The following is a 13,430-nucleotide window of genomic DNA, read 5'->3' on the forward strand; positions in this document are numbered from 1 at the left end:
TTTTTTTTTAAAAAAGGTTTCTTTGATTTCTGTTTTCCTCACAACAAACTATGTGTAAACTGTATGGTCAGAAATTTGTGGACACCACTCCTAATCATTCCCAATTCAGATGTTTTAGCCACACGCATGGCTAACAGATGTATAAAATCAAGCAAATAGCCATGCAGTCTCCACAGACAGGCATTGGCAGTAGAATGGGCCACACTGAAGTGCTTAGTGACTTTCAACTTGACAATGTCAAAGGATATTATCTTTGCCACAAATCAGCCCATGACATTTCTGCCTATAGATCTGCCCCAATCAACTATATGTGATACTATTGTGAAAAGAAAGCAACAGTGGCTCACCCACAAACTGGTAGGCCATACAAACTCAGAGACTCCTGCCGTATCATTCACTACAGATGTCCGAACTGCCTCTAGAAGGAACATCAGCACAAGAATTGCAAAAGTAGAGTATTTTCTAGTAAAATATCTCTTAATGTTCGACCTTCGAGGCTGAAGTCGGCTTTTCATTCGCCATTTTTGTTCGAATTTTCCCGTTCCACCTTAAATGGTGGCAGTTCAGGCGGCGGAATGTAAGTGCGACACCATTTAAGGTGGTTCGAGAACATTCGATTAAGCAGCTGGCGAGGCGAAGAGGACTTTAGGTGTTTGACAGTCTCTCGTTGCAGGTTAAACGTATCAGGATACCAGGTGAAGGGCTTATAAACGCTAATAAGTCTGTCCAGAGTCTCCAAAAGGTCGACGACGGTCTTAAATATGTCTCTCCGTGCCCGAGCGGTAGTTAACCTAGCAACGAGCTAGGCGGGGTTGTTTACATGGCTGTGACCAGCAGCCTTCGCGACGGTCTACCTGGTTAAAGGTAGGTAACGTTAAGTTATAGTCCAGCATTTAAGACCATTTATCGTTAAACTGTGTGTTAGAAGGATCAGCGAAGCTGTGTTTTACTGAAAAGGAGGAATATTTTGTTATTTTGCTAAAATGCAATGCTGGAGCCACAAACGAACACGATGAAAGAGCCGCATGACAACAGATAAAGTGGGAAACACAGCGAAATCAAATATTTACAGTAAATGGCTTGAAGTTAAGGAGCACTGGAGGAGCTGGCAGAGGAGAGTCATAACCTAGCCAGCCCTGTTAGTTTACTTAGTGCGATCAAATATCATTCAAATTGTACTGATTCATTTTGCCCATCGTATTGCGTGGACTTGACTCAGCAGTCGATCCACCGTCACTTTGAATCTGAATCAGAGTCGACTCTTAAAATCCGAGTTGGAGTCGTTGCTGATTGAGTGCTGACAGTGCCCCCTAGGGGCGAAGCGTTCGGCCCGAGAAACACTGGGGACAGTGGCAGTGTAATTGGATGATCTGTGCTGTGAAGCGCATGAAGAAACGCAGTTTAAACCCCGGTAGAAAGTCTCCACGCTGATTATGTTTTTAGACGTACACGGCTGTCGATCTGGTGAGCCACAGCAACAGCAGGGGTGTCGCTCCAAAAGCCGCTGTCGCCGGCTCACGGCACGTCGGGGGATTAGCTCAAATGGTAGAGCGCTCGCTTAGCATGCGAGAGGTAGCGGGATCGATGCCCGCATCCTCCACGTTACTTCTCCTGTTTTTGAAAAAGTGAAACGGGTGCTTCTCTTATATACAGTCTGAGGTTCACGCCACCAGCGCCAGGATCCACCTCAGTGTGCGACTGCGCTGTGATACAGACTGCCCCAGTGAACTGCCATGTGTGGTCTCAAAGGTGGGCCCCCCAGTCCCAGCGCTGCAGGCACGGCCCTGCACGCCTGCTGTCTCCTCGGTTTAACACCAGTGAGTGAGCTCGTTGCGTCATCGGACCAGTGAGACTCCTGAGGGGTTCTAACGCGTGACGTGTACAGAACCTCGGGTAGCGGGTTCGAGACCCGCGTTCTTTAACGAGCCGCGTCAGCGCTGAAACCCTTACATCATCAGTGAAAAGGCTGCTGATAAAGAGTGTTAGGGTTAAAGCCTCATGGCTGGCTTCAAGGGTCCTTTAGCAAAGAAAACGGTTCTAAACAGAACCATTAGCACTCAGAGAACCATTTGCGTGATGAAAGGGTTCTGTGCACTGTGAAAGGGTTCTTCAGATTGATGCAGAATGTGTTTTATATGGCTCTGTATGGAACCCTTTCTGAAAACGGTTCTATGTAGCTCCATAAAAGGGTTCTTTTGTTGCAAGCAGGACGTTTTGGCAATAGAAGAACCTTTTTGGTGCTGTATGTTGAGTAGTCCTTTACACTGTGATATCAGCCCATCATGTGATAACTAAACACCATTAGAGGCTGCTGAAGAACCCTCAAGAACCAGCGGAACCCTTTGATGTTTTTTTAGATGTTTTTTATTCAGCAGGGATTTCATGCATCATTTCATTTTCCTTATCTTTTCATTCGTTTGCATCTTAATGAGAAGTCAAGTGCATGTAGGCCGGTGTTCCCAGCTCCCTTCCTGCAGTCCCAGTCTAGCATGCATGGACATGCACTCTTAAAAAAGTTGGTTCTTAAAGGGTTCTTTAATAAATGTCATGGTTCTATTAAGCACTGTGAGTTCCATGTAGAACCTATTCATGCTTGAAATGGCTCTTCGCATGGTGAAATGGTTCTTCAGGCTGATGGGGAAAGTGTAGTTATATGGTTCTTATATAGAACCTTTTTGAAAATGGTTGTGTATAGCACCAAAAACGGTTGTGCTATTGTATTGACATCGTAAGAACAGCAGAGCCCGTTGTGGGTCTATATAAGCACTCAAACTTTCACCACTCAAAATATTTACACATGAGGTGGTGCTAAATGTGCCAACAGTCCATGACTGAGGGGTCCTTGAGCAAGACGCCTAACCCCCAACTGCTCCCCAGGCGCCGTGGATAGGGCTGCCCACTGCTCCGGACAAGTGCGCTCACTGCCCCCTAGTGTTTGTGTGCGTGTTCTCAAGTGTGTTTGTGGTGTTTCACTTCACGGATGGGTTAAATGCGGAGGTGGAGTTTCCCAGTTTGTGGGATTTAAAAAGTATCACTTAACTTAAATAGCACTTATGGTTCTAAATGGAACCATTGTCTTTACTAAATAGCCCTTGAAGAACCATTTAAGGTGTGTGGGACAAACTGATATGGTGCAGTTTGTTCTGTTTCTGCGAAAAATGGTATGTTTAGTGTTTCAGCTCAAAAAACGTCAAATGTTTGTGGTGAACATGCAGTTCCCACCTGCAGCCACGAGGTGGCGACAGCAGCCCGTGATATAGCGACAGGGCTGAAGCCGGAGTCCAAGCGCTCATAGAGAGAGGAGCTCGCACTACAGCTGGCCGGAATCCGAGTTATTTATTGAGCCGTGTCAGCGTTTTGGGCCGATAATCGCCTGTTTGGATGCTCTGCGACACAACGTGATAGTTCTGTGACATCCAGGCGACTCTTCTTGGTCTATGTGACGTCATGAGCACAGAGGGTTCCCACGACGGGGGATTAGCTCAAATGGTAGAGCGCTCGCTTAGCATGCGAGAGGTAGCGGGATCGATGCCCGCATCCTCCACGAAAATCCGTTTTTCCCGAGAAAAACAAACTAGAGAAAGTGGCGAGACTGTCACACCGTTGGCGGAACTTTTTATCGTCTGGCGTTAAAACGCAAGTAATCTCTTGTGTTTCAGTCCTACTGACGTCTTAAAGAGGCACACGTGTGAAGTCAAATAATCAGATAACAACAACAACAAATCAGGTGGTCACCTTTTAACTTAATTATTCAACTTCATTTAAAGTTTTTAAAAACATTACTACCCTTAAATGATGTAAATCTTACATCTGTATTTTCCTGTTATTTAAAAACCCACATGCATTAATCTTTTGAAATCAAGTCTAGAATAAAATGTAACCCTTATTAAGTGTGTGGCTGTACCAATACAGTAACCCACGTGTAATCTCTAGTGTCCATTTCCAGCAGCAAAACATTCTCATTAATGCGGTGAATATTAAATAAAATAAGAAGTAATACAAAAAATGCACACTACTTTTACACTACAGGCACTGCGTGTAATAACAGTTAACAGGTCCTGCTGGAGCAGTGTTTTCAGTTCAGTAGCCCAGTGATGGGAACGAACGCACACACACATTCAAATACTTTGAGAACCTCTTATCAGGCCAATGTGTGTGATGTTCTTAAATGAAAGTGTTTTGTCTACCACGACAGACGAGGAGGAACCCTCGTACTCAGAGGAGCTACCAAACCCCGCTCAGTCTCACCTGTAGCATCTGACTGATTCATCTTTTTTCGTTTGTCTGGTCTGACATCATCACTCTCAGCACCTTCCTGCAGTAAAACAGAGGAGGGTGGTGACGATGCCCTCATCGCGCAACTTATAGCAACAGCTTTTCATTAAAAAATGACTTTCATACCACAAATTTCAGAATGAGATCGCATTAAACTGCGTTTTAATGAGAACCCATAACTGAGAGCGATGGCCTAGGCGCCGGACAGCCGTTGTGATGTTTAATCTCTGGTGGGAACTTCCAGGTGCAAACCCCAGTACCCCTTCATGTGTACCCTGGCAGAAAACAGAGATCACTTCCAGCATCGCATGTCGTGCCATCGAGTACATGCCAAGGCATGTAGCGTATTCTTTAGGTTCTGATTGCCTCATCTTAACGGGAGTTACATCAGGATATTCAGGGCCTCTTTCGAGTGAATCTCCCTGTATAAGGCTTATGCAGCTAATAGACACTAAAGATTAATAGTCACCCAAATCTGTTTTGTAAATACATCCGTAAAACTTCTCTCAACCATCCTAAGCCACATCCAGGTCTTCACTAAGCTCTTATAGACTTGCTGATATGGTTTAGGACACAGTTCGACTCACCCTGTAGGTCAGTGCAGTGAGCAGAACTGTATACAACAGGTGTTTTGCTGAATTCTGACTCTTCTTCATTGTATGCAGGTATGGGGATGCTAGATTAAATTCCTGATTTCTGTTGTTTCACTTCATATTTACCTTCAGTTCTAAAGATTTCAGCAGTAACGTATAAATAGAAACAACAGAAACTGCAAACATAATCTGCATCCAAGTACCATCCATGTGTCTAGTGATGTGAACACATACAGTTCAAGCAGGTTAAAAGATGTTCTCGGGGTGTTTTTGCAGAAATGCTGTTGGTAAGTCATGCCTTTAGCAACATGAACCCTAAACTAAACTAAACAAGCCAAATTTAGACACCAAACATGTCTCGGTTGTTGGAATTTATATCTCAGGTCAGTGAAAAAACGGTGTAAATTTGATATTTCACAAAATCATTCCTGTAAGTCTTCACATAAAACAATATTGTATTCATTTTTCTCCTTTAGAAATTAAGCCATACCTAATGGAGCAGTCCTGAAAGACTTTTCTATCCAACTCAATGTTATTCTCCTTCTGGTTATTTATCCCCTTTGTATGTGGCCATGATTTACAAACAAATTAATTGAATTTACATATTAATAGTTAGAAATACCGCACATGTGCAGCACTTTATCTACTGCAAATGAGATTTAAGTTGTGCAACTCTGGATGAGTGAGATGTGGGCCTGCATGGCTGAACCAAACCAAACTCCCGAGGCTTTTAGAGGACTGTTGAAATTCAGAGAATGCACATAATATCATAATTACGTGAATGGCAGCAATTTTCACTGACTTTATACTCTTTTATTTGGACTCAGCATTTTGTAGACCCCAGGCTCACAGACACGGTGGGTTTGTATAATGTGGCCCGAAGCTCCACCCTGCCATGCGTTTCCAGTCCTGCTGCTGCTGCTCATTTCAATAAAAACACGCTGCATAATGTGAAATCCTGCGGCTACAGCAGCATTCACTTGAATCGATATGTACCTTTGGTAGGCTACATTTAATTGATCGTCTCATCTTGCTCAGTGTAGCCTTACAAAGACGTGCCCTGGGGGTAAAGATACAAAGGGAGGGCGGAGAAAACAGAAGCCACTCGGGGGCGTGTTTGAGTTGGAAGGAAGAGGAGTAAGCCGGGGCCATGCTGGAGTTCAGCTGGGCAGGCAGCCCGGGTACAGCTTGAGTCCAGCTGCTGCTGGGGGATGGCACACCTCACTCAAAAACTCTGGCAGAGAGCGAGCAGAGATGGGATAGAATGGCATAGAATGATGGGGTGGATGAGAAGGGATACACTGAAAAGAAATTCACTGAGTGCGTCATTTTCATATGAATATGTAAAATTAACACGAGTGTTGCCAAAAAGTAAATAAAATTAAACTAAAACATGTTGGACCTAAAATATTTATTTAGCCATGCGATGGACTGGCAACCTGTCCAGGGTGTATCCTGCCTTCCGCCCAATGACCGCTGGGATAGACTCCAGCGCCCCCTCCCGACCCTGAGGGAGAAGCGGCTTAGAAAATGTGTGTGTGTGTGTGTGTGTGTGTGTGTTTTATTCACTTTGAAATGATGTACATATTGAATCAGGCAAGTACGGAAGAATGTGGTGGAAAAGACTGAAATAGGATTAGGTAGATGGGAATAGGTTGGGGTAGATGGGGGGAAGAATGGGGTTGATGGAATGGGACAGGTTAGATGGGGAAGAATGGGGTTGATGGAATGGGACAGGGTAGATGGGTAAGAATGGGCTAGATGGAATGGGACAGGGTAGATGGGTAAGAATGGGCTAGATGGAATGGGACAGGGTAGATGGGTAAGAATAGGCTAGATGGAATGGGACAGGGTAGATGGGGAAGAATGGGCTAGATGGAATGGGACAGGGTAGATGGGGAAGAATGGGCTAGATGGAATGGGACAGGGTAGATAGGGAAGAATGGGCTAGATGGAATGGGACAGGGTAGATAGGGAAGAATGGGCTAGATGGAATGGGACAGGGTAGATCTGGAAGAATGGGCTAGATGGAATGGGACAGGGTAGATGGGGGAAGAATGGGCTAGATGGAATGGGACAGGGTAGATGGGGGAAGAATGGGCTAGATGGAATGGGACAGGGTAGATGGGGGAAGAATGGGCTAGATGGAATGGGACAGGGTAGATAGGGAAGAATGGGCTAGATGGAATGGGACAGGGTAGATAGGGAAGAATGGGCTAGATGGAATGGGACAGGGTAGATCTGGAAGAATGGGCTAGATGGAATGGGACAGGGTAGATGGGGGAAGAATGGGCTAGATGGAATGGGACAGGGTAGATGGGGAAGAATGGGCTAGATGGAATGGGACAGGGTAGATGGGGAAGAATAGGGTTGATGGAATGGGATGGCGTAGATGGAGTGGTATTAGATGGGATGGATTGGTGAAGTTGGGGTACAAAGGGAAAATGAAATTTTTTGGTTGGAGGGTAGATTGGGTGGGATGGGATAGATGAGGACTACTGGGTTTGATGGGAAATGGCTAAATGGTGTAGGAAGGGGTAGATGGGGAAGGATGATGAAGTGCAAGCCAGACTTTGGACTGTTGTTGAAGATTCAGGTTTCTGTTCAACATGGCCTACAAGAAAAGGCGCCAAGAAAGGGTTCGCCATTTTAACACATGGTGTAGGCACAAAAAGTGGTGAAGCACCTTAGGAAAGTCATTTGGTTATTGGTGTCATTTGGCTGTTGACAAAGACGCATGACTATCTTGTTTACGTTCTACTAACTGCTTTAAATAAAATGAATTTGCGTTATAAAACTTGGTACCTTTATGATAGATGCTGTAAGTTTTTCCTACTTATGAACTTGATAACACTAATACTAATGATAATATGAAAAAAATTGTAAGGCAGCTCAAACTGCTTTACAGTAGAATAGTAAAATGACATGGGTGTATGTGTGGCTAGCTGATTGAGTTTAAAACTGACAGTCAAACAGTTGTGGCCATCTAAGCAATAAGTAAATATCAGATGGTCTGTGTCTCTGTTTGCTGTGCATGAGGCTGGGACTGAGGTAAGGTGGGTAGATGAGTTTTAGGAAGAAATAGAAAACTGCATAATGGCTTCTAAATTTGTCTAGTTTTCCGAGGCCAGGCAGCATTCTGTTAATTAATAACCCATTTGCTTTATATCTGAGCAAGACCCTCAAAAGATGTTTTACAGGTAAACACATAAACATAGATCCACAGAGGAGGAGACTGCATGGTCAGAAACAAACTGAAATGTCTTTGTTTATTACAGTTGTGTAATTAATATGGGCATCATGCCATTATAGTAATGCATCTACTCCCTCCATCACTTTCTCTCTCTCTCTCTCTTTCTCTTTCTGTCTGTCTCTGTCTCGCCCGCCCACAGAGTCCATTAACCACAGAGACCTGAACACAGTGTATAGGGCTGATAGCCTCCCTCTGGCTCTGGCCCTCTCCACTCCATCTCCCTCCATCATCTCTCACTCTCTCTCTTTAGCTCCCTCCCTCAATCCCTCCCATTTTCTCTCATTCTTTTCATGGCTCAACCCCAGTTTGGGTTTTAGCTGAGGTCATGAACAGTGTGTGTGAGTGGGAGCCTATTTCTCTGCCTTTTTGTCCATCTGTTTCTACAGCTTCTGCTGATCCATGTGTGTGTATCTATATATGTTTGTTTTTCTGCATTTTCTAGACAATAATTGAAAGGGTACATATATGTTTGGCTGTTTAGGATAACATTAGGTTTATGTTTAGTGTTAGGTTTAGGAAAATCTTGTTATGTATGGGTAATTATGGAAATATAATACACAGAGGGCATATTATTATTACATACAGCATGAAAGGGAAATGTTCCCAGTAAACCCACATAGACTATATGCCCATTTATATTTTTAATGTGAAATTAAAAAAAAAAAGTCTGAGAAGTTAAAATATGTAGCATCTCATAAACCTTTGTTGTCTGTTGCTATGAGTTCTTTTAGTTGGATATACACAGATCAGGCATAATATTATGACCACCTCCTTGTTTCTACACTCATTGTCCATTTTATCAGCTCCACTTACTGTATAGCTGCACTTTGTAGTTCTACAGTTACAGACTGTAGTCCCTCTGTTTCTCTGATATTGTTAGCCCCCTTTTACCCTGTTCTTCAGTGGTCAGGACCGCCATGGATTTCCTGTTTCATGTTCACAATCAAATATCTTCAGATTTACAGGATAGAATATTAAACCTGAGTTGACTTTTTTAAACGTCTTACAGTGCATGAATAAAAGCAGTTCCCAGCTATTTTTTAGTCAAAAAGATTAGAAAGAAACTGGTAATATACAGGGTGGGCTATTTATATGGATACACCCAAATAAAATGGGAATGGTTGGTGATATTAACTTCCTGTTTGTGGCACATTAGTTTATGGGAGGGGGAAAACTTTTCAAGATGGGTGGTGACCATGGTGGCCATTTTGAAGTTGGCCATTTTGGATCCAACTTTAGTTTTTTCAAACTGGCCCATGACGACCAATCCACTTTCCAGGAAACTGTTCATCTAGGAATGCTCCGACCTGACACCCATAATGTGGTGGTGCACCATCTTGCTGGAAAAACTCAGGGAACGTGCCAGCTTCCAAAGTGGATTGGTCGTCGTGGGCCAGTTGAATGGCGCCCAAGGTCTCCCGATCTGACCCCCTTAGACTTTTATCTTTGGGGTCATCTGAAGACAATTGTCTATGCTGTGAAGATGCAAGATAAACTACGGATACTGGAAGCCTGTGCTAGCATTTCTTCTGCGGTGTTGCTATCAGTGTGTGAAGAGTGGGAGAAGAGGGTTGCATTGATAATCCAACACAATGGGCAGCACTTTGAACACATTTTATAAGTGGTCAGAAACTTGTAAATTACTCATGGAAGAATAAAGTTACATTAAAACCAAGCACACCATAGTTTTTCTTGTGAAATTCTCAATAAGTTTGATGTGTCACACGACCCTCTTCCCATTGAAAAAAACTAAAGTTGGATCCAAAATCGCCGACTTCAAAGCGGCCGCCATGGTCACCACCCATCTTGAAAAGTTTTCCCCCTCCCATATACTAATGTGCCACAAACAGGAAGTTAATATCACCAACAGTCCCATTTTATTTGGGTGTATCCATATAAATGGCCATATAAATCCATAAATCCATATAAATAGTATCAGAAGAAAAGTTTTGTAATGCATGTTATTGAGCACATTTTTATTAGTTTTTAGCCTATAAACGCTATTTAGTATGAGAGCAGTTCACACACGTTTATTACATTTGATATCATTTTACTTTTCATAGCTAAAATGCAATTTTCTTCTGTTTTGGAGGTCTCACACCTGAACTAAGAACAACTAAGAGCAAGAGTGAATGTTGGTGAGTCAAAAAGTCCCTTTAAAAAGTGTTTTCTCCCCTTTCACCCATTTCTCACTAGCAGCTCAATACAGTCATTTTTTAAGTGCAGAGAGTCAACAGCATCTCAACTAATCTAGTAAAGTTATGGTGGAAATATTTGATTGTATTATTTAAAAATATCTAAGTCTGTTTCAACAGACAGAACAGGCACTAGTAGGCCTGCAGAAAGATGCTGGAAGGTGAATAGTATGCTCAGTTAAGTAGGACAGTACTTACACATAAGCAAATAGAAGTAAATAAATAAAATAGTTTCCCATTTAAATCTTTGTTAGTCGTGTTCCTTTAAAGATTTTTGATCTATTAAAAAAGTGCAAGGGGCTTTTTTCTGCTCTTTATTTGACATTTTTTACAATTTCATTCTAAGCTGTATCATTAAAACCTGAACAATTAATGTAAAAACTAATGTTTAAATAAATTCTGGCTCAATATGTATAATACACATGGATTATATTGTCGTTATTTTTTATATATATATATATATATATATATATATATAATACACACATACTGCTGTTGTCATAATAATTGAATAATTGTTACTCAGAAATAACTGATACACTGTGCATTGAATTGCATATACAATTAATGATTTATTCACAAGAACAATAAAAAGTTCCAACATGGTGAAAAACTAAATGCGAAAACAGTTTATAACATATAATGCATATAATAAATATTAAATTGGAATTATTTATGTATAATAAATAATAATTAATGTATAATTCAAATAAGATGCTCATATATCATATACATATTTTCATTTAAGAGTAAATTTCATGATGAACAGGCCTAGAGAAATGATCCAAAATTACAAAAAAATCTTGTTACATCAGCTTCCATTATGAGTTACAATAGCAATGATATGGTACATACAGTATGCAATACCCCACACCCTGACATTGTATAAAAACAAGTGCGTGAGTGTGTGTGTGTGTGTGTGTGTGTGTGTTTGTGTATTCTTGCTTCTACGTGTGTATTCTTCATCTGTCGTCTGTGCCAAACTTTGTTGATATTCCTGGCTGAAATCAGGCCATGCATCATCATGGCCTCATTTGGGTGATTAGGGCAAAAACCATCTGAGCCCCATAGCAACACACACATAGTCTCTCTCTCACACACGCACACACACACACACACACACACACACACACACACATACACACACACGCACTTATACATTCACACATATATGCTCACACTGTACTATAACACGATGTTATATGAACATACATTCCATATGTTGTCTGTTCCGGCAGCCCCTTGTCTCTGGCCTCTTTTGATCTTTCTCCTGCTGCTTTTCCTCTTCCTCCTTTTTCTCATGCCTGTAATGCTCAGCACAGCAAGACCAAACACTGGCTCTCCACCAACTTAAGTGGTGAGTGGGAGACTGTGGCTTTGGGGCAGTGATTAGATCAGGGTGTCCTACACCTGGAGACCAGCCTGTTACCAAACCCAACATGTGAGAGGGGGCGTCACACAATGCTGGATTATTAAGCCCTAAATAAAGATTATACCACAGTTAGTTGTAATCTTGCAATATCAATAGCTGATTGACACGACATTTTAAAAAATCTCTTTACAAAGAGGATTGTTGGGACATTAAATGGTTATGAATACACTGATGTCTGAGATGCTGTTTTACAGTAGTTCTGAGATCAGGATCTGGTTTAAACTATTTTCAAAACACCAATATAATACATTATATTAATGTAAATAAGTATTATATTTCTACAAATATTAATATATTAATTATATTATTATTCTTATTATATTCTATTAATATATTATTAATATAAATAATAAATACACACCCCGTCTTGTCTCCAGGCTTTTTATTTTATTCTGAAACTTAATAAAAGTTTCTTAGGTTATTAAAAAGTGCAAATATGTACTTTTCATCTGGAAAAAACTTAAGGTTCACAATTGGACCTTAAAACCACTGCTGTACCTTTTGAGGGCACATTTACAATGTTTTTACCTTGATAAACAAAAACGTACCTGCACAGAACCTTTATTTCTGACAGTGTAGTGCTTTTTATGATACTTTAAATGATTATACCCCTTTATGTCTATTTACTCATATGAAGTTATTTATTTCTTTATTTTCTTGAGATACATACAACACTCTTATCCTGCGCTTGTACACTTTATTAGACTCTATTTTATTTTATCTCATCTTTTCATACATTACAGACAACCAGAGATCTACACTCTCTTTTTCACACTTTCTTCCATTAGCCTGCGTGCTCTCTCGCACCCGCATTACGGGGTGGCTGTGGGTGATATGTAGCCGCCCCGAGCACGTGTGTGACCGTTGTCTCAGCGAGGTGACACTGCAAGGTGTCACTTGGCACAGATAATGGAAAGTTCAGAGGTCAAGTGTGAAGAAGGGGTTGGGGGGAGGGGGCCAGGCACTTTGGCAAATTGGCTAAATGTCCCCAGAGAGAGCGGAGAGGGGAGGGACTCGAGACACGGGGTGACACTGAGACATGACATCATAGAATTCCCCTGAAAACAGAGGGAGGCAAGTGTTAGTGTCTGTTTTATGCTCGCGTGTGTGTGAAAGCCTGAGATCTGATCAGAGATGTGTTCTGTGCAGATAAAAAGTGAGGAGGCACATAGTTATAATGTCATTTGAGTTGCCACTTTGGCTAATAGAAATGCTGGAAATGCGCTAGTGTGTAATACGACCATTTAGCCCACACAGTGTGAGCTTTGAGATACAAAAAAAAAATCCACCAGCCAATTTGGCTGTAAAGAAATCAGAATCAGCCTTAAAAATATGACCTGTGCATCCCTAGCACTATTGTTTCGAGATCTGAGATTTGGTATGCAGTGGTTTTCAACCTTGTGGCTCACGGCTCACCAGTGGGCCGCAGTGACCTTGCTAGGGTGGGAGGTGCAGCTGTTTTATTTCTTTAACCTAAAAAAAATACAATATATAAACATTTAACCAAATGCAATTTCAAATTTGACAGTTTTTTTGTTTAAACGTATTTGAGGAAACAGTCTCTCTGCTCTCCACTAAAGTGGTCACACACCATAACATCCTGTCACTCTGTCCCATGTCTTTTGCCTTTGCTTTCCTGCCATGTGCCTTTGTTGTCTTGTTTCCCTGTATCATGTGTTTTT

The 13,430-nt window shown here is 41.7% G+C and overlaps 2 non-coding genes across 2 annotated transcripts; both read left to right on the top strand.

The window, feature by feature from the left end:
- Positions 1–1,527: 1,527 nt before the first annotated feature.
- Positions 1,528–1,600, top strand: trnaa-agc. The gene has a single exon. It is a non-coding gene; the product is annotated as a tRNA-Ala (tRNA).
- A 1,871-nt stretch (positions 1,601–3,471) lies between these two features.
- On the top strand, positions 3,472–3,544 carry trnaa-agc. The gene has a single exon. It is a non-coding gene; the product is annotated as a tRNA-Ala (tRNA).
- The last annotated feature ends 9,886 nt before the right edge of the window (positions 3,545–13,430 follow it).

The sequence above is a fragment of the Pygocentrus nattereri genome, chromosome 11 (assembly GCF_015220715.1).
Source record: "Pygocentrus nattereri isolate fPygNat1 chromosome 11, fPygNat1.pri, whole genome shotgun sequence".
Classification (NCBI taxonomy): domain Eukaryota; kingdom Metazoa; phylum Chordata; class Actinopteri; order Characiformes; family Serrasalmidae; genus Pygocentrus; species Pygocentrus nattereri.